Consider the following 26,034-nt stretch of genomic DNA (forward strand, 5'->3'; position numbering starts at 1 on the left):
ACTGTTCTTCTGATTCCAAATCTCATACACTCCGTTGCCTGTTGAATGACACTTGGTCATCCCCAAACTTGCCAATCATCTGTATCATGACCATGTGAAGTAATCACAACTCATTTACTAACTTTAGGGTAGATCGCTCATAAACTCTTCCAAACTGGTAAGAACCTAACACTTTTAAAAGATCTCATCAGCTCGGTGCTTTGTGACCACCTAGAGGGGTGGGATAGGGAGGGTGGGAGGGAGGGAGACGCAACAGGGAGGAGATATGGGAACATATGTATATGTATAGCTGATTCACTTTGTTGTAGGGCAGAAGCTAGCACACCATTGTGAAGCAATTGTACTCCAATAAAGATGTTAAAAAAAAAAAAAGATCTCACAACATGATTTCACAACTTCACTAAGTTCTATGTTTTTATAAAATGACCTAAAATTCTCTCCATGACAAAAAAAAATTGTAATTAGATTAAACTAAGTCCCTCATGCTTTAGTTTGAGTGAATACGTTGCATGCCAGATACAGAGAAAAATAAAGCAGGTAGGATAGAAAAGTCTGGGCTGTGGCTGTGTTGTTATTTTAGACCTGAAGAAAATGAGGGCCAGGGCCATGCAAAAATCTGAGAAAAGAGCACTTCTGGTAGATGGAACAGCAAATGCAAAAGCTCCAAGAATGAAGGACAGCGAGAAAAGCAGTGTGTCAGGAGCAGTATGGGCAGGAGAAAGTTCTAGATCAGTTCAGAGAGCCAAGAGGAAGGAGCAGATTTTGTGGGGTCTTGGGACCATTGGGCGGATTTTGTCTTTCACTCTGAGATGTGAAGACATGGACGATTTGGGGCTGAGGTGTGGTATGATCTGCGTCAGCTTTACAAGGTGAGAGTAAGGGACCGAAAGGGAGCTACTGCCTCGCCCAGAGGTGACTTTCCCTACACCTTCACACTTTTGTATAGATCTTATTTCCTAACAATTTTAAAAAACAATTAGAACAAAATTGTTGATGGACTACCAAAAGCTGGCTTTCTTGACCTTTTAGAATAGTTATGGAATCAACTCTTCTGTATCTTACAGACATCCTGGATCTGTAAAACAGCAATCACACTACTTACTAAGTTAATGATTCCCTGACATCTTAAATATTTTACCCCTTATTGCTGTTTGCTTGGTCTACTGAAATCATTATTAGTAACATATACATATAACTATGGGTGTACACTTAAAAGTAAATATTCATTACTTTTTAAGTTAGTAAATATTCATTTTGTACCATGAATATATGATGATCTCATAGTAGACAGTGAGGTAATTAGAGAAATTATCAAGTACTGCAAACATCCAATTATAAGCACTTTGAAAGTAAGAATCGTATCTACCTAATCTTATGTTTCTCTATCGACAGGAAAGCTCTTTGTATGAGAGGTCCTTTCAAAATAGTTATGAAAGTGTTTTCATTAATGTGCTGATAAAATCTGATAATGATCATAATTATGATTTAGTTTTGTATTGGGTGTCTTCCCAGTTCACCACGATTTGACTTTTCCCCAAAACTATCTCTGATACGGACAGGCACTGTATCCCACATCACACTGCCCCATTATGTTTGGGCAGAACAGACCTTGGCCTCTCTTTAAAAATAATTGGGCCAGGAGAAAGTACCAAACAGCTAACAATAGTCTCTCCCTTGGTCTTAGAATTAAGACCAAGTCTGGACCTATTACATGGAAGATTATGATCCACTAACCCTCCAGATGACAGAAGCAAAGGAAGTTAATTTGCTTGGAGTGAAAACAGTTAAGCAGATGTCATATAGCAGGCATGCAGGGGTAATGAAGAGTTTGAAAACTATCATTTTCTGTTTCTAGAAACTTTGGAGGCATTGACTTATTCCAAGAGAATTTTCGTGTCCTTATATTGAATTATCACTTTCTACCTAAAATAGCCATGATTGTTTTCTGTCGCTTATCCTAGTTAAGATAACTTTCTATTCTTCTGATAACCCATTTCAACGTTATTAGGGCTAAAATACTGATTTAATGACAGATACAGCACACAGGATTAAACCAAACTTTACCAAAAGTCAAATAGGTTTGATTTGTTACTCCTTTTATTTAAGAGGCAATTTCAAATGTATGAATGGGCAATTAATTACAAAACTCTACTGATGATTTACAAAGCCAGCTTGGTTATTGCTTAATACTTTGTCCTTATCTTTATAGAGATTGGTTTTTTTTAAAATAAATAATCTGATCTTATGAAAAGCATTTCAAATACCATGCATTTCTATGTAATAGTCATCTTATTTAAATGTTAATAAAATCTGTTTGCATGTAGATTAAAAAAAATCAAAACATGAAAATATCAAAATGTCAATTTATAATACAGTGTTACAAGTGGATTAAAGTATAAAATGAAGTCATAATACACCAAGGCTTTTTTACTAGTTTATGAAATCTTCAGTTTAGTGAAGCTTAAATCAAGACCTAAAAATATTTGGAATTGTAACTAAGTTACAAACAAATAAATGGTCTACTCCCAGAGATCAGGAGTCTAATTGGAATTACTGACTCTCCACGGACAGTGATTCTGCACACATCCATCCTGTAGTTACAGGGCTGCAAACAGTTTCTGTGTAAGTTTTTGTCTAGACTTATAAAAACTTTCAATAAAGCCATGGAGTCATTCAATTGCTTCCTGTCTCACGGAAAAGGTTGTAGAACCCAAGTCATGCTGCCTGTTATAGGGTGATTTCTGAGTTTGTGGCCTTTCTTTTAGTGCTTCATGTGAATCAAAGAAAGAAAACCAGGAACTATTACTATTAATAATACAGTGGAAGAATTGTTTAGAAAACTTGCATTGAGCAAGATTTTTACCAACTATGAAAGTAAGCAAAGTAATTATTTTATCATAAGAAATATCCTTATGGAGCACAGAGAGAATTTGGTATTTATTTATTCATTTTGTGGTAGTACCTTCATAACTATAAGTAAAATTTCCATTGCAATAATATTGAAAACATTCCAATGAGTCTGTCAGTCAACTCAAAATATCTATCCTCTATAATATTATTATAACTTTTTCTGTGATATATTTTAAGTTAGTATATTTTCAAGTTAAGATAACCTTTATACCATTGAAAAACTTACAGACACAAGGAAATTATTTCTATATCTTGGAAGAGTTTTCACTTTATCTGTTGGACTTAATGTTTTTACTTTGTCAGAATAGTTACAATAGTTATAAAATATTCGAGTCTTAATAGTTACTAGGATGAGTTAATATGCCAATTTAAAATGCCCAGATGGATGGAAATCAGAGTTTAGAAAAGTTGGCTTTGCTGCTTCTTTGATCTCCAATCAAAACAATGTTGGGAGTGAGGATATAACAGAGGTTACAGAAGAACTCCTTAAACAGGCCTATGTATAAGGAATGAAAACATAAGAATCTGTTTCAAAAGGAGAAAAACTGTGAAAGTTTAAGAAGAATTTTCAGGTTAAGAACAAGGGCAGGTACAGAATCAGAAAATAAAATTTTTAAATTAGGAAAGAAAAATAGTACAGTATGCTATGTAAAACTGAAAACACTTAGCTCATAAAACAAACCTGTGTAGGGCTGACTAAACTAAGTAGAGCCAGGAATGCTGAAAGCACAGTTCAGATATATTAACTAATACAGAGTAGAAAAATGTTTATCAGATGTATGATATAGATTATCTAAAAACGTGACTCAAAACAGAACTGCCATCCTTCAAAGGTTGGTCTAAACACCATCTCCATCCAGAAGCTTTTCCTGAGCTCATCTGGATTTAATCTTTTTCTTCCTAGTGGTTTATCCTAACTTTGGTAGGACAGTTATTACTTTTTATCAGGGCCCACCTCCTACACTGGACTGTCTCATTTTTTTAAGTACTCTCCATAGCACCCAGAACTGTGCCTCTTATCATGGAAGCATCTAAGTACTTACATAATTGAAAAAAAAATACACTGAAATTTATTTGGTACATACTATTACTATAAGTTAGATGGTAAAAATTCTCGCTAGAACGTTCCTTTTCATTTAGAAGCACAAATTTTAAAGGTATTTTGCAAAGATTTTTTTCAGCTTCTTTTTTTTTATAGTGAGCAATAAAATGTTTCATCAATAAATTCTACTTTATCATTATGGCCTTAATATTTTAGCCAAATACATAATGAATGGTATCAATATAAAATACTTTCATACACTGACCACTGATAAATATAAGTCAAAATACGCCTGGATAAAATTATGAAAACAAAACACACTTATTATTGATGTCTAGATATACCTTGGGGACAAGGTATACCAGAATCACTCCCCAGGAGGTCTCATTAGGTGACATTTGTCAGCTTAATGAAGTTATAAAGGTCCAGGATATGGCTGTCAGCTCTGAAGGCTCCGACACAGGTGAAAGATACATTTTTCACCATACTATACCATGAACTAAGGACTCAAGAGTGATGTATTATATAGAATTCTAATAAATTAATTTTCAATAATAAGTTGCAGCCATGCCAACTTGCTTGGATGGGCCTTCCCAATCTCAATTTCTCTGACTGTCCCTTTAATAGAAAACATGTTTGTTATCTTTTTAGAATCCCAATATTCCAAGGGAAAAAAAAAGAAGAATCCCAATATTCCATTGGCTAACATTAAACATACGAAGTCACAGCATATGCCCATGAGTGGTCATCCTGCCTTCTTATTATCTGAGGTTTATTGGCTTCTCATAAAATCTTCCATAACAATGAAGATTCTGAGATAAACAGAGTGTAGGAAAAGTCAAACTCATAGAAACAGACAGTAGAGAAGCGGTTGCCAGGGACTGGGGTGTGGGGGAAATAGGGAGTGATGGGCAAAAAGATATGAACTTTCAGTTATAAGATGAATAAATTCTGAGGATCCAATGTATAACATGGTGACTATAGTTGATAACACTGTATTGCATAACTGAAATTTGCTAAGACATAGAACTTGAACCCAAAAGATAAATACGTGAGGTGATGAAAGTGTTAATTAACTTCATTGTGGGAATTCTTTCACAATGTATATGTATGTATATCAGATCATCATGTTGTATACTTTAAATATCTTGCACCTGTAGCAATTTCCATCCCGGAATTATTAGAAAAGGAGAACAAAGAAAGAAGAGGTGTGAAGAGTGGGGAGGGAAGATATGAAGTAAAAAGAAAGAAATCCAAGACTGGATATATCCCCTTCCTCACTGTCTTCCTCTGTCCATCTATTTTCAGTACAATATCACAATATACTTACATAGTTATTTGGATTGTGTATTTCTAGAATAGATGCAGAATTTATATTGTATAAACTTTCCCTGGTGAAAGTTGATGCATGGCCTATTTTCTTCGAGCAAAAGAACTATTGCAGATTTCCAAGGGGAGCTTGGCCACTCAGAAATGAATGAAACGTCTTACTTTCTTAGGCAAAAATCCATCCCAGCCTTCAGCATATGTGAGTACAAACCCCACCACATTTATAGAGATATCCTTGGTTTAGTGAACGTGACGGAGGAGGCACAGATTGGAATGGTGGTTGCCAGGGGCTTGGGGGAGGGTTAAGGGGAGGGAGTAGTCAAAGGGTACAAAGTTTCAGTTATACAAGATGAGGTCTACTGTACAGCATGGTGACTATAGTAAACAACATTGTATACTTGAAAATTTGCTAAGAGGCTAAATCTTACATTAAGTGTTCTTATCACCCCCCCCCCCAAAGTGATAATAATAAATAAAGATGGCAGGAGGAAATTTTTGGAGGTAATGGATATGTTTATGACATACACTGTGGTGATGGTTTCACAGGCGTATGTTAATCTCCAAACCAATCAAGCTGTATACATTAAATACGTACAACTTTTTGTATGTCAGTTATACCGCCATAAAGTGAGTAAACGTTTTAAAAATATAGGAATGATTCCAAACTCAAATCTCTAAGTTTGGAAATAAGTCTTGTTCAGGACAAGCAGAGACCCACCAGGTATTCCTGAGACTCTGCAGGATGCAGGAATGTGTACACAGAACTCACATGTGAGAGCCATTACTCTGAGGGCACAGGTGAGGTCATGCTTCTCCAGATAGGAAAGGCGCCCCCTATGTGTAGATGGTCTCTGCAGCCCCGCAGTCCCTCAGCTGTGTCCCATGCCCTTGCCACTCCCTGCTCTGTTATCCTTTGCTGCTCAGGCTTCTGGTCTCAGACCCTCAACAGCTTCAGTTCGCAATCTTGGACGTTCCCAAGAGAAGATTTGGGCGTGGTGGAGAGGGTTATGGGTAGGGGAGAGGTTTGAGAAGACAAAATTTGAGAATCAGATTTGGCAATGTTCAGGACATACTTGTTTTAGATTTCATTAATCTTATTTATTTACATATGTTTTTATCTCAACACCACTCGTCCTTCCTATAACAATCTCCAGATGACATCCTCTGACAGAGTTGGTGGCCTCTGCAAACACAGCCAAATCGGTAAAATCTGAAGCCACATTATTTATTAATGACCTAATCTTCAAAAAGGCAGTGCAATTCACTAAAGAGGATTTTTGGTGGGGGATGCTATAAATGGGATGCTGAATCAGGTACTGTGACAGGAGACATTTAGTCATTCACAGTGACCATTTTGATTTTTTTAATGCACTCCTTGAATTGAAAAGTAGAAAAAAATGAACTTAATGTAATACATGCTTCAAACTGCTCATATCGGAGTTGGGAACTGTGTTAACATTTAACAACAAGTTCACAAATTGATTGACCTGCTTATGCTATTTCATATGCAGTGTATGTAAAGATCATATAAAATACAACCTTAGATATATGTATGTGTGTGAGGGGGGAATATATATTTTTTTAAAGGGTTAAAGCTGTTCTGAAATCTGCCAAAGTAGAATAGGCTGTTGTCTAAGTTGAGACAACACTAAGTATCAATATTTAATAAAGAGACTCATTCAACTTGTGTAAACAAATATTGGAGCATATTATATATGTGGTTAAGGTTTATGACTTGAAACTAAAGTATAATTTTCTTTTTTTTAATTTAATTGTATTTATTTTTTTATACAGCAGGTCCTTATTAGTCATCAATTTGATACACATCAGTGTATACATGTCAATCCCAATTGCCCAATTCATCACACTACTAAAGTATAATTTTCAATTTTCATCCATGATTTTGAAATGAGGTAGGGTAAACAAGACCAGCTAAATATTCTACTGCATCTATATCTTATAAACATGTAGTCTATATTGAAGACATTATATTTTATACAAAATTATGTTAAAATAAAATATTAATATTCTGTTACTACCTAATTTCACATTTATATTTTATCCTTCTACTTCCAGTCTTCAATTCCCCATTCATTAACATTTTGGAGAAAAATAAAGAAAGAATGTATTTGTTCGGATGCATTGCATGTATTACCTGAATAAATTCTCACAGGGACCCTGATAGAAAAGTAATTATCCCTAATTTTTCCATGTGAGAAAACTGAGGCACAAGAAGAAGAAGAAACAGACTTATTCATATTACTAACAAGTTTAAGATTTGGAAGTAGAAAGCAGCTCGACATGACTCTGACAATGGTGATTTTTTTTTTTTTTAGACTTGCCACACTCGGCTTGTGGAATCATAGTTCCCAGACCAAAGGATTGAACCCTTGGGCCCACGGCAGTGAAAGCGCCAAGTCCGAACCACTGGACCGCCAGGGAATTCCCAATCGTGACTTTTTTTCTATTGGTACAATTTTATTTTGAAAACTTCTAGTTAAAATTTATTCCCTTGATCTAAAAAAAATCTGATGACTCTCAATTCCACATTCCTAGAAAGTTGCAATTCCTTAGCATGGCATTCAATAGTCTCCTCAATCCAGTTCGCTCCATGTTTTTCTACTTAAGTCTCCCAACTTTTCTTCACTTGTTTTATTATCAATTCAGTATGGATCACTTGACATTTGCTTAAAAGGCCCAGTTGTTTTCTTTCTCTTGTTTAATGTCACGCTATTCATTCTTACTTTTCTCTACTTATATTTGTTGAAGTCCTAGATATCATCCAAACCTTAGGATAAACGTCACCTCTTCCATGAAGCCTCTTTCCATCTTTCTTAGCCAAGTCCTCATAAACCATCACTTACACCTCTGGTTTGGAACGTGGGCAATCTGACCCTATGCTACAGTTATTTGTGCATCTGTCTTAGCTCCTTTATCAGACTCTTAAAGGGAAGAAACCCTTCTATATATTTTCCACAGTGCCTGGAATAGTTCTTGGTACATTCTAGAGATCAATAATCATCCCTAGAATGAGTGAGTTAAAGTGACAGGCAACTGAAGAGTTAGATTTTATGCTTTATTAAGTGAGGTCCTTTTGTTGTAGATTTTCATAGAACTTTTCAAAACTGATAAAATGAAACTTGCTCACAATAGAATCTCCAAATGTTATCCCCAGGATAGGTTCTGGAATAGTAATATAGAAAACCTTCTTGTAGACCCATGAAAAGCATTCCAAAATGTCAAAGATCCTTGGTTTAAAAACAATGATGATGACATTAATATGGAAAACACATGCGGTAATTAAGGATATATATGTATGTGTGCATGCACTGTGTTAGTTTTTTTTATTGGCTTGATATACCTACTTCAAAGAATAGAATGTATTTGTGACACAGAATGTGAAGATAATTTGTCGGTAACACATGCATTGCTACAAGTTATAACAGTAAAAAAAAACATTATAAATTAAAGCACCCATGGGTCATTCAACTCAGCTGGCAATACACCTGAATAAAAAGGGAGAGCTAGACTTAATCTCCAAGCCTGTCATTTATTTCTTTCACACAAAAAGTATGGGACACAGGTGGCCAGAAGTCAAAGATCATACTCTGCCTGAATGCTTCATAAGGCACGGTACAAATGTATGGGACCTGCTGGGTGAAATCACAAAGTCACTAGAATGGGGTACAATTTTAGTGACCCAGGTCAAAGGCCATACTGCTTTTGGTGTTTTACAAATGTTTGACAGATTAAATACCCACCTCCTAGGGATAACAAATAGGCCATGGAGCTAAAAGTATTCATAAGCATTAAAAGCTTCATTCAGAATTCTCCTTATGAAGGATGCAGGTCACAAGGATTAGTAATATGGTTACAAAAATTTTTTCCCGTTGCTGAAAAATTGTACTCTGGACAATATCCCTGAGTGTAATTGCAGGTCACCCAATATGAAGACTAGAAAAATAAAAAAGAAAAGAGTAAAAAAAAGCAGCAGTTATACCCAGACATGTCCTTCTCTGAAATGCAGCATTACCTTTTTAGGATTCTTTCATATTTTGCCAAATATTTTTTTTCTTGGATACAGTGTTATATTATCACTAATCTGTGTAAATTATATTGCTGATATTCAGCACTTTTTATAGTTCACTATCTCTAGAAAGTTCATCTGATACAAGGATATGCTTGACAAATAATCCATGGATGTTATAAGGACAATAACGTATGGTATTGTGTGGAAAAGTGCTTTATACATTTTGTAAAATGCTCTGAAATTAGGCAGTATTATGATTTAACACAGTATCTCTTTATTCTTACTTGAACTCTTGTGATAGTATGCTCACAAAGTTAGTTTGTGTTGTTGTATGCCTCTCCCTCTTTTGCTGTTCTTTTACAATTTGAAAAGAATAATTTAGTTTTCTTGGTGGCTTTATGTAAACCAATGGTTTAAGTTACTGTAAGTCAGAATCACCCGGAGGGATTGTTACAACACAGATTACTGGGTCCTACCCCAGAATTAAATTTTTTTTTTAATTTAAAAATTGTTTTCAGCTTTATTAAGGTATAATTGACAAAAACTGTGTATATGTAAGGTGTATTCATTACCTCACTTAGTTACCTTCTTTTTTTCTCCTTTTCATTCCTCCATCCCCCTCCCTTCTGGCAACCACCTGTTTGTTCTCTGTATCTATGAGTCTGCTTCTATTTGTTTGTTCATTTGTTTTGTTTTCTTTTAGATTCCACAGAACTTTTTATTCAGTAGTGGGGTCCAAGAACTGGCATTTCTAACAGATGCCCCAAAAATGCAGATGCTGCTGGTGCAAAGATCACACTTAGGATCCACTGATCTAAACAACATGCCGTTATAACAACATTGTTTTCTTTAACAGTGACCCTTAGGCGATCTGAAAACTATTTTAAAAGAATTTTTATTAATTTTCCTGAATCCTGCGAAATCTGCTATCAAGATCGTTGTTACTGTTCTTTGATATCCGAGGTAATGCTGATTATGTTTGTGCTGGTAAGACTATGACTGAAAACTCAAGTCATTCATTTCCTAAATTAAACAATGGTTGTCTGCTTGTACTCTTACAGATTAATTACTGTTTCCAGGATTTTCTACACGTAACTTCTTTTTCATCAGAAGTGGTAAGAGCCACCTCTGCCTCTAATACCTTCATTTTATATTGGTTATTGTCAGCTTTTTTTTCCCCCAGAAGGCAATGCCTTTGTCACATAGATTTTATATCTATTTACAGTAATCCCAGGTTACTCTAGTTTTAACACATAGTATGAAAAGTCTTAGAGAAACAGTGCCAAAATCTTTCATATTCACTTTAGCAGAGGTGAGATGTTTTGAGTCTATTGTCAATATCAGACTTTCAATTCCAGAACTTATTCATGTTGTTCTAGACAAAGAGATTTGCAGAAAGAAGATGGGGACCTAGGGATACAGGATTTGAACAAACCACTTAGCCCTTAGCATCACATCAAAACGCTGCAGTGGGTATTGCTATTGGTTTGCTAGTGTAGAATTTTATCCTTTAATCTCCCTCTAATCATGTAGTTTTCTTTGAGGCGATTTCTCTATTGATTTTTTTTTAGATCAAGAGATAGAGGAACATAAGTAATAGTCTTGGTTCCCATTATTTTCTAACTGATAGTAATTAGTTCTAATTCTAATTCTCAGGATACTTTATTGTCGATGCTAAGTTTTAGTTATTAGCTATTATTTCAATAATCATTTAAATAATTATTCATGCATTGGATACTAATGTGAAACTTCTTTAAGATTTCTATTTATGCACACATGCAAATACCACACACAGGGTTTTCAGTCTTAAAAAAAGAAATAGGAAAGGATTAGTAGCAGGCAAGTAAAGGGATATGGTCAATGTAAAAACACATGCTAATAATACATTGTGCTTCACTTTGCTATTTAACAACCTCTTGGAAACACAGATGTGACATCTGTTTTTAGATTTTCAAACTGATTTTTATTTTTAGCCTAATTATATACATATATTATATATATGCATGTATTATATGTATAAACATATAATGTACACATATATTGTGTGTGTGTGTGTGTGTGTCCCCAAGGGGTGGAGATAACAGAGACAATACAGAGAAAGCATTATGTAGGGCAGAGGTGTAAGTATGAGAAGTTATAAGAGCAAAACAAACAATGGCAAAAACATTTAGGTTTGTTCTTTTGCTTATTTTCTCCTGAAAATCCGACTAATTCTACAGAAGGATACGCTCACAGGGTATATAGCTTAGTTTCACTTTCCTCCTCTCATTCAGGATCCCATCCAGTCTACCAAAAATTGTAGGAAAAGTCCTGCTATAATTTATAACAGACTGTAAAAGAATCAACTGACATTTCTTTAAAATTAAAAATAATTTTTCCAAAAATCTTTTAACTTCATCTTCACCACTACCAGGACTGCGAATTTATTTATTAATTTCCTCCCGCAAATGATTTCTATTTTAAACTTAGTGTATTGGGAAAGTTCTCTTTCTAAGTGAAGCAATTCAAGACATAAGTGAGCAGGGAGAGGAAAATGGTAGTTATGCACAAAGATGTGTGTGTGTGTGTGTGTGTGTGTGTCTGAGTGAGCGTGTGGTGAATCCCTTTGAGAGCAAATCAGGAAAGGATTGCTTGTGAGAGAACCTCAGGCTCATGGTAAGCCCCACCCTGAAAACAAACGATTATTTTTTATAAATAATATGTATTGATGTTTACATATTGATGCTTAACTCTAATATGCCCCGTGGTTCATATTATGGTTTATTTCCTTAATGCTTCTTGGGTCTCTTCCTCCATTAGACTATAAAGCCTGATTTCTTTTCTTTGGAAAAATCATCAAATCCAGTATATAGGATCTAGGTAACAAATTTTGACCAACTGAATTATTGTCCCATTTCAATCTAACAATTGTATTCTCTAAAGGGGTTGTAAATAGAGTTTGATATCAGATATCTAGATGCCATCAGCCCCCAAAATAGGTATAAGGAATAATGTTAATAAATGGAACATTTGGCTGTATTCATGCCATGGAATTTCTCTCTTGCTTCACCCACCTCTGGCTTCCAGACATCTAAGCGGATGGAGTACTTTTTCTAAGTTTGAAAGTTAATATTAAAACTGATTTAAAAATACAGTAATGGTTTTCAGGTTAAATATTTCTCAGACAAAGTAGGAAATCATTTTTATCCAACACATGACTCGATATAGTATTTTCTAACAAGGAATTTTCCTGTGAACGAGTAAAAGAGATTGGAATTCGTTGCCTTTCATAAATCAGCTCTCCAAACATGGAATTCTATTTTTCAAAATTAAGCCAAGAAAATAAAATCTACCAAAAAGGAGGCATATTGATTATTGTTGTTCCTATGTAATATTCTGAAATATTGCTCACTGAGGTTTGAATACCTAACTCTGTAGTTACCTTTTCTCTTTTTTTCTATTTTATGGGTTGCAGTGAAAGAACACATGCTTTGAACAGTTGAGAAAAACTAAGGATTACAGTGACACCAAGCAAGGGCCAAGATGTGGGCAAAACTTTGTGCTAACCTGCCCTGCAGTTGCCTATTTCCAGGTGATTTATATCCTAAATGCATTTAAGAAAGCCAGTTCTCTCCTGTTGCTTGTCAGAAAAGCAAGAACTAGTTTATTTCAGGAAGATATGAGTTTATAATACTTATGTTTTTTACCTATAACATAAAGCCAACGATATTGTCTACTTACAAAATATGAAAATAACCTGGAGTTAGATAGATATACCGAAAAAGGAAAGGAATTTGCACTTGAGCTGTAGTGAGACATTCAGGTACAGAAGCAGAAACAAGATCAAGGCGGAGAGAACCTGCCTTTGGTAGAACAGTCGACATCAGCAAATCCCTGGTTTGGGCAGCAGGAAAATTTCTCAGCGAAGTGAAGACACCTTAAATCCTGATTTAATCCTCTACTTTGTTCTTCTCATGTGTTATGGTTCTACAGGTTTGGGTTTCTGTGAGACCTGGTTCCATGTTGGTGATTCCTGTTTTCCTTCTACCCATGCCAGTTCTGATGCAAAATCATCCATTACTTGAAGAAACATAATGGAGACTCTTCTTTGCAACCATAACTTTGGCAGCATTCATTGATTTTGTCACTAGTGGTTGCTGTGAAAAAGGTGTCAGTACTTAAGTTCACGTGGTGGAATATACTAATTGCTTAGTGTACCAATGACAAATCCAGATCTTTAAAAAAATTCTAGATGAATACACTTTAAATTGTGTTCAAATTTAAAGTAAAATAATTACTGACTACAACATTGGATCAGTCCTACAAGTATTCTCCTATGGGTCTACAGGAACTTTTCAGAGCTTGATTGAAATATCTTTTGTTAAAGATTAAATTGTTTACACTGACTGCGATGAGCTGGATTATTGTAAGTGAGCAAAAAATAAACCACAAAGAAAGTAGAAGACCGTTAAGGGGAAGGGGAAGGGGAAAGGGCAAAGTGGAAAGGGGAAAGATTAAAGAGGGTAGTTACTGAATGGGGCATGTAAACCCAGAGTAGGGTGACTTAAGCCCCGAGAGCGTGGCTGAACCACGCTAACTTCAAGGTCCCATTCTCTTCTCAGTCTCAGTGCCACAGCTCCTTGATGTAAGTCTATCGAGCTCCTGAGCACAGCAGGGAGGCAACAGTACGAATTCTTCAAGTCAGAAGGGAGTACGGTTCTTGAATTTAGATTTATTCTTTGAGTCTTTTCATCCAACAAAAGCTGCCTGGCAGAGTAGTTAAGAGCATGGGCTTTGGGCCTCTGCTTGAATGGGTCCACCGGCTCTGCCAGGTAGTGACTGTGTGACTTTGAGACTGTGACTTCAGGTCCATATCAAAAAACCTGTAGCCAGGAAAGGAGCCTGCTTTGTAGAGTTACATAGGGATCAAGAGAGGTAAATATAAATGTAAAGTATCTGATACATAGTAAGCACATAAAGTGGCAACTTACAGTATTAGGAGGGAAAGATATTCTGTCTATCTATCTATCAATCATCTATTATCTATTTATCATTTGTCTACTTTCTACATTGTTACAAAAGGCATTCAATGTGGATAAAGAGATTCTAGCAAAATGTAAAATAGATAGCTAGTGGGAAGCAGCCGCATAGCACAGGGAGATCAGCTCGGCGCTTTGTGACCGCCTCGGGGGGTGGGATGGGGAGGGTGGGAGGGAGGGAGATGCGGGAGGGAGGAGATATGGGAACGTGTGTATATGTGTAGCTGATTCACTTTGTTATAAAGTGGTGAACACACCACTGTGAAGCAATTATACTTCAATAAAGATGTTTAAAAAAAAAAAAAAAAGAGATTCTAGCAAAAGAAAACATGTATGTCTTACTGGGAGTTACCAGGGTCATCAGGAATTTTGGGCAGCCACCTGGATTTGATGTTACCTGTCCTGTACTTTGCCCTAAAACGGGTCTCTGCATGTCTTGCTGTGAAGGCCACTCAGGAATAGGAACGTGTCTTCATGAACTGAGTAAATTACGGTTTCCTCTCCCTGTGTGAAGCCTGTAGTTTTCTCCTCAATGGAGTGGAATATGTTTAATGAGTACCATCACCTGGATCTGTAAGATTGTCTCTTTAGGTCTGCACTCGTCATTATCGTTTTGAGGAGGGCTGATACGGCCTACGATACTAAGGGAGGAAAGTAAAGTCAGAAAATACAAAAGCATCCACATTAAAGTGTAGCTTAAGAAAGATACAAGCCCAATAAACTTTGAAGTTAGTGAGAGGTGGGCAGATGATTCTGGGGATTGTGATGAACTGCAATTCCACTCAGGTGCTGTGCAATTGTCTCTAGGTGGATGACTTTAGATATTGTGAGAGGACATAAAATACTAAAAGAAGAAGCAAAATTTTAAAAGAGCTTTAGGGATTGTGATGAACTCTGTTATTTTTGAGCGTTTTCCCTTGGTTTGCATATTATTAGCAACCCGAGGTGAATGGATGTGCCTCAGAACCACTAAACACTATAAATCATGATCCGAGGCAGTCGTAACAGTCATTACCAATGCTTGTGTTCCACACTAAAATGTCTTTTTGTGCTTACTCTCTCTTCTTCCTTTGCATTCCACTGATCATCAATCACAGAAGCAGCTTGGCCATTTCTCTCTGTCTTGCCTCAGTGAACTCCGACTTTCCTTGACCGTTAACCCCTAACTGGAATGCACAAGGCCTGGACGCCTCTGTGGGCCCCGATTCACCTCTCCCAATGAGCCTCCCTTCCTGGCACTGAACTGCAACGCAATATTTTCCATCTGTTGAATGAAGAGCATGACACAGGCAGCTGGATATGGTTTTGGAGCCCAGGGCAAACCAACGATGCACAACTCACTTTTATTCCACAAGCCTGTGGGAACCCAAAGAGATAAGAGGCCTTTCTGCTAGGCTGAACACAGAGCCTGGCATTCAGAAACAAACACTCCTTCCTGAAATACTCAATATGTTTTTTTATTCAAGCCAGAAACATTGTGGGTTGGAATAATCTAAGGATGAATCTAATCTGAAGTTATCTTGAAACGTGTGAGTAAGCTTCTCGTTCATACACCAGCTGTTTTCTTTCCGTTGAATGTTTACTGGATGGGGGAATCAGCCAGTGTTTCTTACGCAGTAGCGGGGAAATTTTGTCTGCTCCAAGAGAAACTACAAGGCCTTTCCAAGGAGTAGAGAGGAAGAATGGTTCATCATGGGTTCAGACAAATTTGGGGGCGGGGAGGCTCTGATAAAATCACATCCTCAAATTAGGAAATACATTTCTTCATAAAGCATTCTAAGAAATGTTTTATCCATGACTGCTAGCACTCCTTATCAGAATATTTGAGACAAAATTGTTAAAATAGCATTGCTAAGGGTATAAAAATAATTTTCCCAAACATTTAAAAATATATTATAGGATTTGTAATAAATGTTGATATATATATACTTTCTTAATTTACACATTTGAGGAGAAAAATGACTTGTTAGGTATTCTTAATAGGATCATTGGCTTTAAAAATCAAAATGGGGAGAAATCATCTTGGTAAAGGGAAAAATGTTATGTAATGATATTTACTTGTTCAAAACATGTCAATTGCTCTTCAAGAATTGAATTATATCCTGGCATGGTTTTCAAGACTCTTCATGACTACACCCAAATTCACTCCAGTCAAACAGTACCGCTTACTCATATTAAAACATCCAAATATTCTGACACTTTTTCCTATGTTCTCTGTGTCTGAAATTCCCCTTTCCATCAGTTTTGCATATTAAAATTCAACCTACAGAGGACACTCTTATTAATCTTTCTAAATCTTCCTTATTTCATTAATATCCTTCCCTCTGGAAATAATCACATTTTAACTATTTTGTGCTGTGAATGGCATTCTTTTCTTTTTGACAATTCTGTTTGCAACTACATGACAGCTACATTTTATTGCACCTACACTGCCCTTAGACTCTGCACTAGGTGTAATACATATGTTCCCTCATACTATCTCTACAGCAAGTTTTTGAGGTTAATATTATTATCTTCATTTACAAATAGGAAAACAGAATTCAAAAAAGGCTGAGACACTTGCTCAAGGTCAGCCAATGCTACGTGGTCAAAGTGGAATTTAAACCTGAATGTGCCTGATTAAAAAAGCCTAATTCTTGGGAGGCAGAAGACCTAAGTAGACATTTCTTAGAAGAAGACATACAGATGGCCAACAGGCACATGAAAAGATGCTCAACGTAGCTAATTATGAGAGAAATGCAAATCAAAACTACAATGCGGTACCACCTCACACTGGTCAGAATGGCCATCATTAAAAAGTCTACAAATAATAAATGCTGGAGAGGGTGTAGAGAAAAGGGAACCTGGCTACACTGGGAATGTAAATTGGTGCAGCCACTATGGTGGGAATGTAAATTGGTGCAGCCACTATGGTGGGAATGTAAATTGGTGCAGCCACTATGGTGGGAATGTAAATTGGTGCAGCCACTATGGTGGGAATGTAAATTGGTGCAGCCACTATGAAAAACATTATGGAGTTTCCTTAAAAAACTAAAAATAAGAGTTGCCATATGATTCTGCAATCCCACTCCTTGGCATATATCCAGAGGAATCTATAATTCAAAAAGATACATGCACCCCAATGTTCACAGCAGCACTATTTACGATAGCCAAGACATGGAAGCAACCTAAATGTTTATCAACTGATGAATGGATAAAGAAGATGTGGTACAAATATACAGTGGAATATTATTCAGCCATAAAAGAGAATGAAATAATGCCATTTGCAGCAACATGGATGGACCTAGAGATCATGACACTAAGTGAAGTAAGTCAGAAAGAGAATGACAAATACCATATGATATCACTTATATGTGGAACCTAAAATATGGCACAAATGAACTTATTTATGAAACAGAAACAGACTTACATATAGAAAACAAACTTATGGTTACCAAAGGGGAAAGGGAGGGGGGGGAGGGATAAATTAGGAGTTTGGGATCAGCAGATATAAACTACTAAATATAAAATAGATAAACAACAAGGCCCTACTGTATAGCACAAGGAACTATATTCAATATCTTGTAATAAACTATAATGGAAAAGAATATGAAAAATAATATATATATGTATAACTGAATCACTGTGCAGTACACCAGAAACTAACACAACATTGTAAATCAACTATACTTCAAAAAAATAAATAAAAAAGCCCAATTTTCTTTTTCTCTGTTCTACTTTTGTGGGCGTTTTTGTGGACATGCACCAACTGCTGGGTCTGATCTTAATCTCTCTAGGTTCCAGTGCATCTCATTTGGTACTGATAACTGCCAATGAATTTTATCAGACTACATCCAATCCACAAAAACTTGGTCAAGTTTATAGAAAACTGGAATATAAAACTGCCATTGGTTTTGTTTAGATATTTGTCTCAGATTCCACAATTGTTACATATGAAATAATTCCAATATATACACACAAAGTACTCAGCCATGTAAGGTTTATGTGTGCATATATAAGTGTGTGGTATAATCACCCACTGATTTTCAGATAAAAGACAATTTATTCTTTTAATACTTGTCACTCTCTGTTTCTCTCATTTATTTAATTCTTTATGCTAATTTTGGTAGTTAAAAAGAATCTGAATTTTCACCTGTTAAATGACCTTTATTTTGTTAATATTTGGTTAGGAAAAGGCATTTGCTTATTATTTTTTTCTCATCCTTAGAATTTTTCATGAATTGTTTCATAAAATTTAGGTGAGATTTATTTGCAATAAGCATTGAGCCATGTTCCTTGTAAACAAATAAGACCAAGGTCTTTGAGAACCTAAATGTACTAATGAAGAATATTGGGGGAAAATAACTTGCCAACCATAATCTTGGAACCAAAGAAATGTTACAAAATCTTCTCTATTCAAAGTTTATAACAGAACCTGTTGCCTCCCAGGCCATAAACAGTTATGATTATGGTTACATACTCACTTAATACATTTATTTGTCCTTTTAAAGTTTGATTAACAAAAATGTACCTTTACCAATTTCAGTGTGTGTGTGTGTGTGTGTGTGTGTGTAAGAAGGAAAGGTATTGAATTAATTGGTGAAAAATTCACAATATTTTGGTTCTTTTCCACTTCAAAATGTCACCAAATTTACATAGACCATCAAAGTTTAGTATCCTTCCAAGTATAAATTTTGGACAGTGTCACTTGATAATAAAATACTTATGTATAAGATGCAGTCTACCATTAAAAAACCTGTAGTCTATTTTGTGTACATACGTAATTATTGAAAGAGAAAATGTTTCCCCTGGCTCCAATCTTCCTCACTTCCAATCTACCCTTTATTTTCAGTTACAGGAATTTTTCTAAAATACAAATAAGAATATGTAACATATTCTTACTTGAAGTCCTTCACGTACTCCATGACTTTCATGATAAAGTTCAAATTTGTTGGCTTATCCCTCCAAATTGTTTTTGACATGGTTCCTTCTTACATCTCTAGCCTTAACATCATCTTAAATACCTTAAATATCAAGACATAGATCTTTTTATTTCCTGAAGTAACCATATTACTTTGGAGAATCTGGAGACAATGAAGGAAGTGATGTTTAAAAAGACTCTTGAAGAAGAGATGGACATTGATAAGTAGAGGAAAAGGGGTGCAAGCGTGCTGGGTGTGAGGTGTCATGGGCTAGGGCAAAGGATGCAAGCAGAAGAGGCATGGGTTGCCAGGAGCCGGGGAAGAGTTTATAATGAGAGTAAATGGGACTGTGAACTAGAATCTGGATGAAGGATGGGGGTTGCTATTTTTTAACTCATGGATGGTTCCTAGATCTTTAGAGTTGGAAAGGGTCTCAGAAATTGAAGAGAGGAGATGACGAAGAAGGAGAAAGGAAAAGAAGAAGAAAAAAGTAAGCTTAGTCCTCTAATAGAACTCATCTTTACAATTTTATTCTACATTAACTATATTTCAGCAAAATTATTTTTCTGTTAATAATAAAACCAGCTAACTTTATTACACTTGGTTACCAGGTTATATCCTGAAACACATACAAATCATTTCACATTCAACATTGTGAAACCATCATCATTTCACATGTAATACTAAACAGTTAATAAATGGAGTCCTAGGTATTTGTACCCTTAATTTTTATGGTTAAAGCATGGATTACAGCAACTGAAGATCACAAACCTGTACTCCTAGTTTTAATTGCTGAACAGTGATTCAGGTCATGGCTTTCTTTTCTTTACCAGTAATTATTTAGTACTGTTGATAGGACATAGTGGAAATGAATACTGTTTAAAAACGTAGTTATGTATTTCTTTCCCAAATGTCATCTTAACATTACATAAAGCCTTAAACTTCCTGTATACATTTACAAAGAGCTTTGAGAGGAACAGGAGAAGGAAAAGCTGATTTTCATTACTCTTTGAAGTTGAGACTAAAAACAAAAGATAAGAGTAGGAAATTACTTATATCCGAGCCAGCTTCCTATCGTCATTAATGAAGTTATCTTTATCTCCCTGAGTTGTTTATTGTTCTGATTTAATATAAAAAGTTGATGTTTCTTAAAGACACTGTTTTCTTTTGAGGTTAGTATAAAGAAGATAATAAACTGTCCATAAATCACAATAATGAACATATAAATCTACCGTGCACTTTTTATTATGCTTCAGAATTTTATATTCCTCATGTATTGATCATGAACTACATGTTTACATTTAAATTCTTTTTCTAGGCTTTGAAATTAAATTAAGATTATAAAAGAAGATAATTTACTGTTTTTAATTTGAAGTGAATCTATTTTATACATTTTTATTGATTTATTAAATACAACAATTTCCTAAAAATCTATTTTAGTGATATTTATTGAAAAGCATAATTTTTATTATTCAACTTCATTATTTAGATTGTATTTACAAAATACGTCCCTGTAAAATGTAAATTAAGTGTGCCTGCATGAAGAAAAAAGGGTAGCTTTCTCTCCTCTTTTTTTTTACATCCTTCAAGGTAGTTGGGCTTATGCAGAATCTCCATAGCTGCTTGCTATTTTTCATTGTGCCTTTTAGAGCCACTACACAGCCAAAATGACTATATCCACACTTTGACTGGATGCTACATTTCTTCCTTCTAATACAGCAGGCTCAGTTTCATTCATTGGATTGGGAAGAAAATAACAGAGTGTACAAATGACAACATATTGTTCCCATAAATTTAAAAGATTGCTATCATCTATCCTATAATCCAGCCAAAATAATACCTCATCAGGAAGAGCTTTCAAACTATCTTGTCATATATCATGTGCTTTTTAGGCTCTGTTCTTTCTTATAGTATAAATTTGTATACTTTACAACATTTCTGAAAATCAGGTGCAGAGTATCCGAACCTTGTTTCCAAATTTTGTGTTCCATCTGCCATTTTATTTCTCATTTAAGATACATCCAATGTCTCCAGTGAAATGGCATGGAAAACCCAGAGGCCTCTTGATCAACTCCTTGTTAAGGAGTTTAAGCAGAACACGTCTCCCGTGGTAGAGTGCACTAAAAAGACATTTTCACCCTGAAATTAGGAAATTTGTATTTAATACATTTCTCACAGTGCCTGTAGAGTATAAATATACGGTTATCCCTTCTGTTTTATTACTTCATTATAATTTGTGACATGCTATAACTAGTTACAGGAAAAGTATCATTCTTTAGAGGAAATTTTCCTTGGAATTGTAGAAATTAAACATAGGAAGCATTTAACTTTTTATATCTTCGTTTTGTAATAATATATGCATACAATGCAGTCAATAATCCAAGTAGTTAATATTATGTTTTAAAAAGAGCAGTTCGTATATAGCATTGAAGTCTTAAAACACAGAGGGTGACTCCTTCAACTTATGCAAAGAGTTTGGTTGTATTTTCGAAGTACTACCCTCATAAATCTAACCAGAAGAGTTATTGTTGCTTACTGGATTATCAACTAACAAATGAAAGAATAAAAAGCAAGATAAAAGCAGATTTCTTAAGTCAGTCATCCATGTGTTTAGTGCTATGCTAACTACTTTAAGAAACATAAAAATTTGCAATCTCGTTGAAGGGTCAAGTTTTATGCAGAGCAAATAGGCAGAGAATAATACCTGATAGTAAATCATCAGACTAAACTCTGCGTAACGGGTTGCCAGTTGTAAAAAATTTTGTGGAAAGAAGATGATGAAAAGTGATATTTAGGAAGATTAAACAGTTATCTAAGATTTCTTAGTAAATGAGTACTAGAGTTAAGTCAAATGTTATCAAGTCCTTTCATTTTCAGTCTTAGCACTATGCCAAATTGCTTTTTTTTTTTTAAAGAATATAAATTCAAACAGCAGTGTGCATATTGTGGAGTATTCTGATACTGCAAAGGATGGGAATGGTGTGTTTTTATGCCTAATTAATTTTCTGGGTAAGACATAAATAAGCTTAATTCCTGTTCATTTACATATTCTCCTTTGAGAGTCATCCAAGGTAACAAATGGACTATAATTCTTTCCATGTTTTTGGTATTACTGGTCTTAGGGAAACAAAATGATCTTTATTACTTCTCAATCAGATTCTATATAATATATACTTATACTTTGTGAAGTAGCATGTTCTCTGTCTTTGAAAAAGTCTTTCATGTCTTCTTCCATCTCTTTCATTTTCACTTGAAGACTACAGCCTTTGTTTTTTAATTGTTTATGCACGTATTTCTCTTAAGGCATAGCTAGGATAGGACTAATGATTAGAACATAGCCTATTATTACTGAGCATTTACTATGTACATCGCATGTAAGCACCTCAACTTCTCCCTCTCAACACTGCAAAGCTATGACAACATACTTTCAAGAGCTACAAGGACAGAAAGTCTTGCATTAGCAAGAATCAGACTCAACTAGCCTCTGTGACCATTTATACCAGTACTTAGATATGCTTCTTTCCCACAGAAGAGATACACATGAAGTTGCGGTAGGTCCCTGAGGCCAAAGCAAAGTTCAGAGATCTGTTCAGATACATTTCTTTCTCTTTCTTGGGTCAGGGGTGAAGCAGGACCAGGAGGTAGCATGCCACATCAGACAACCAAAGCCAGATGCCGGCAAGAATTTTGTACTTGTCTATAGGCAGAGCAGGTATTCTGCTGTTACCTGGCTTTTGAGACAGCACTGATTATTGGAAAGGAATTATACTGTATTTTATTTCTGCCTCGGAAAAGGGCTAGCAGCTATCTCATATTAGGTCGTTAACTCTTTGTGCTTTAGTTTCTTTACTTGTTGACTAGAGATAAGAACAGTTGCTTGTAAAGGGCATCAAAAGAAATGCACAGATGTGAAGATAGGATATGAAGCTACTACCATAGGTTTTGAAACTTTGGCTCAATAGTTTTATCACTATTTTTGTTTATATTAGATATATGTCCAGAATCAACAATATGTTAGAGGCATGAGTTAACATTCCCTAATCCATTGAGCTTGAAGTCTTCTGCAGGGTAATATCTTATCTTGCTGCCAAAGGGAGTGTCTGAAAACATAAAACTGATCATGTCACTTCCATGTTGCAAATCCTTCAATAGCTCCCTTTAGTATGAAACTCCAAACTCCCACTCAGGATGTGTGAGATTCTTCTCAACTTGGACCCTACCTATAATTATAATTTAACTTTTTACCACACTTCCACGTACACGTTGAGTTCTACACACACTGAACTATTGGAAGCTCCTAACTGAATACACTTATTTCTTCACTTACATTTCTGAATCCCTAGAGGTCAGAGACCATGTTGTCACCGTCTTGGTTTCTTCAGCAGCCCTCCAAGTAATGTCTGGCTGCAGACGACTTTGAGACCTTGTAGGTTCAATGAGCTCATAACTTGCATCGTGCTTAGAACTCACAAGGTAGCACTACGTACCTCATCTTATTTAATTCTCACAACAACACTCTGAGTTGGGAGTGCAGGAATTATCATATGCTCCAGGAAACTGAGGTTGCAGGAGAGTAACTCACTCACCTGAGATCTCAAAGCTGGCGAGTGATATAACCAAGATTCTACCACCCACCCTTTCACTAATCACTTTGTTAAACCTCATTGTGTTAGTAACATGCATATATGATACAGTAAATACATATGATATACTTATATGTGTGTGTGTGTGTCTATATATATATATATTTTTTTTTTTTTCTTTCATTCTGTTGGTTTGTTTCTTTGGAGAATCCTGACTCATACAGGGCTCGCCATATTCTCTTTTCCTCCCGAGTAATTCCCCTCCTAGCTCTTTCCCTGCAGTTCCCATGGAGGGAGTATAAACATAAGAACTGATAATGTAGTGGGATTTTATTACAGCTGGGCAAGGTCTGGAAAAACTTCCCCCTCAGTTCAGATCTCCTATTTGTCTCATCCATCAATTCAGATCTAGGATGTTCTGCAAAGCTGGTATCGGTTTCCTAGGCCTGCCGTAACCAAGTACCACAAACTGGATAGTTTAAAACTACAGAAATTTATTGCCTCACAGTTTTAGAAGCTAGAGGTATGAAACCAAGGTGTTGTTAGCACCATGCTCCCCCTCAGACCTGCAGGGGAATCCTCCCTGCATCTTCCCAGCTTCCGGTTGTGGCCTACAGTTTCTGGCATTCCTTGGTTTGTAGCTGCATAACCTCATTCTCGGCTTCTGTTATCACACGACATACTCCATGTGAGTCTGTCCTTACATGGCCATCTTCTTATAATATCACCAGTCATATTGGATTAGAGGACCAGCCTACTCCAGAATAACCTCACTTTAACTTAATTAATTATATCTTCAATGACCCTATTTCTAAATAAGGTGATATTCTGAGGGGCTGGGGGTTAGAATTTCAATATATTTGTTGGGGGGGAACCACAATTCAACTTATAAAACTGAGTAAATTTGTGGATCCACTGGCAGCAGTCTAACTTGCCAGAACAGAAATAGAGAGAAAATGAGTACTACCTGACCAGGGACCATGGTCATACCTGGTCTACCAGACTCTGCCTAGGTCTACCACGTTAGTTAATTATTTGGAACCAGGAAAGGCAGAAAGATCTGCTGAGCATGGGATTGGGAAGGAAAAAAAAAGTACTCAGTCTTTAAGAGGAAGATACTGTAGATAGTATATATCCTGGCCCAGTGACTATCTCCCCAGACAATCAGACTATCCATTCACATTTAAAGGATTGAAATAGTGAAGAGAAGAAGAACAAAGCTAATAGAAACCTGAGGAGAATGCATGAAGGGCTTTCAAATATAAGGGGAAAGATTCCGTCTGTTCACTACTATTTTTCCAGTTCCTGGCACATAGTAGCCATTACATAAATATTTGTTAAACAGATGAATCTGTAACCACCATTTTGCCTACTAGATTCAGTCTTAATCTATAGCTTAGGCCACTCTTCTCTCAAATGGATAACTTCACATGGATTTCCCACACAGAACCACTCTAATTTGTACTTCTTCTTTTTGTTTGTTTGTTATTTGCATGAATGATATCACTATCAGCCATATACCAAAGTGGGGCAATATATTTTTTATTCTAGCTCTTTCCTTGCTCTCCACCCAGTAATAGCAGGGTGACTAGTTTGGGTTGGTATTTCTCACTTAGGACCCAGTACTCTGAAGGAAACACATTATATGTCATGGGTGTACTAATTCTTGAGTGATTTAGTAACATTCAATAGGAAGATTATTAAGCAGTGCTGGAGGGGAGGGGAACTTATTGTATACTACTGAGAACTGAGAGATTTACCAGGTTTTATTCCATTTATAATATAGTGGTTAAAGGGTCCATTTACAGAGTTAAATGTATCAGGGTTGAAATCCCAGTAATTCCACTTACTTGATGAGTAATCTTGAGCAAGTAACTGAACTTTTCTATCTATTCCACTTCCTTATCCTGTGCAAGGAGGGTAATCACAGTAATAAACATATACGCATTGTGTGTCTATTCTGTGCAGGCACTTTGTTAAATTCTGCAGAGAGAGAGAACAGGGAACAAGACAACACAGTTCCTACTAAACTAATTTTCAGTTCCTGTGAGGATTAAATGAGAACTAATTTAAAGTGTCAGCAAAGTACCAGGTACATAATAAGATGTCTATAAATATTATTCTTATAAATGTTATTTCTACTGCATATGTCTATGACATCAAGATCTTGGTGTCATTGTCATTCACTTATTTAGTTCCTTCTGGGGATTGTTACATATAG

General features: G+C 35.7%; 1 long non-coding RNA gene across 5 annotated transcripts in view; it reads left to right on the forward strand.

Moving 5' to 3' along the window:
* The window catches only part of LOC132352528 (uncharacterized), a 307,835-nt gene extending 290,072 nt beyond the window's left edge, over window positions 1-17,763 (forward strand). For 3 of the 5 annotated variants that reach the window (XR_009498761.1, XR_009498763.1, XR_009498759.1), the window contains 5 exons: window positions 7,618-7,751; window positions 10,373-10,426; window positions 12,766-12,882; window positions 15,427-15,858; window positions 16,859-17,763. This is a non-coding gene — a long non-coding RNA (uncharacterized LOC132352528). Of the gene's footprint in view, window positions 1-7,617; window positions 7,752-10,167; window positions 10,269-10,372; window positions 10,427-12,765; window positions 12,883-13,283; window positions 13,410-15,426; window positions 15,859-16,858 lie in introns of those variants that run through there. The other 2 variants (XR_009498760.1, XR_009498762.1) reach the window with 2 other exon arrangements.
* The last annotated feature ends 8,271 nt before the right edge of the window (window positions 17,764-26,034 follow it).

Source organism: Balaenoptera ricei, chromosome 18 (assembly GCF_028023285.1).
Source record: "Balaenoptera ricei isolate mBalRic1 chromosome 18, mBalRic1.hap2, whole genome shotgun sequence".
Taxonomy (NCBI): Eukaryota; Metazoa; Chordata; class Mammalia; order Artiodactyla; family Balaenopteridae; genus Balaenoptera; species Balaenoptera ricei.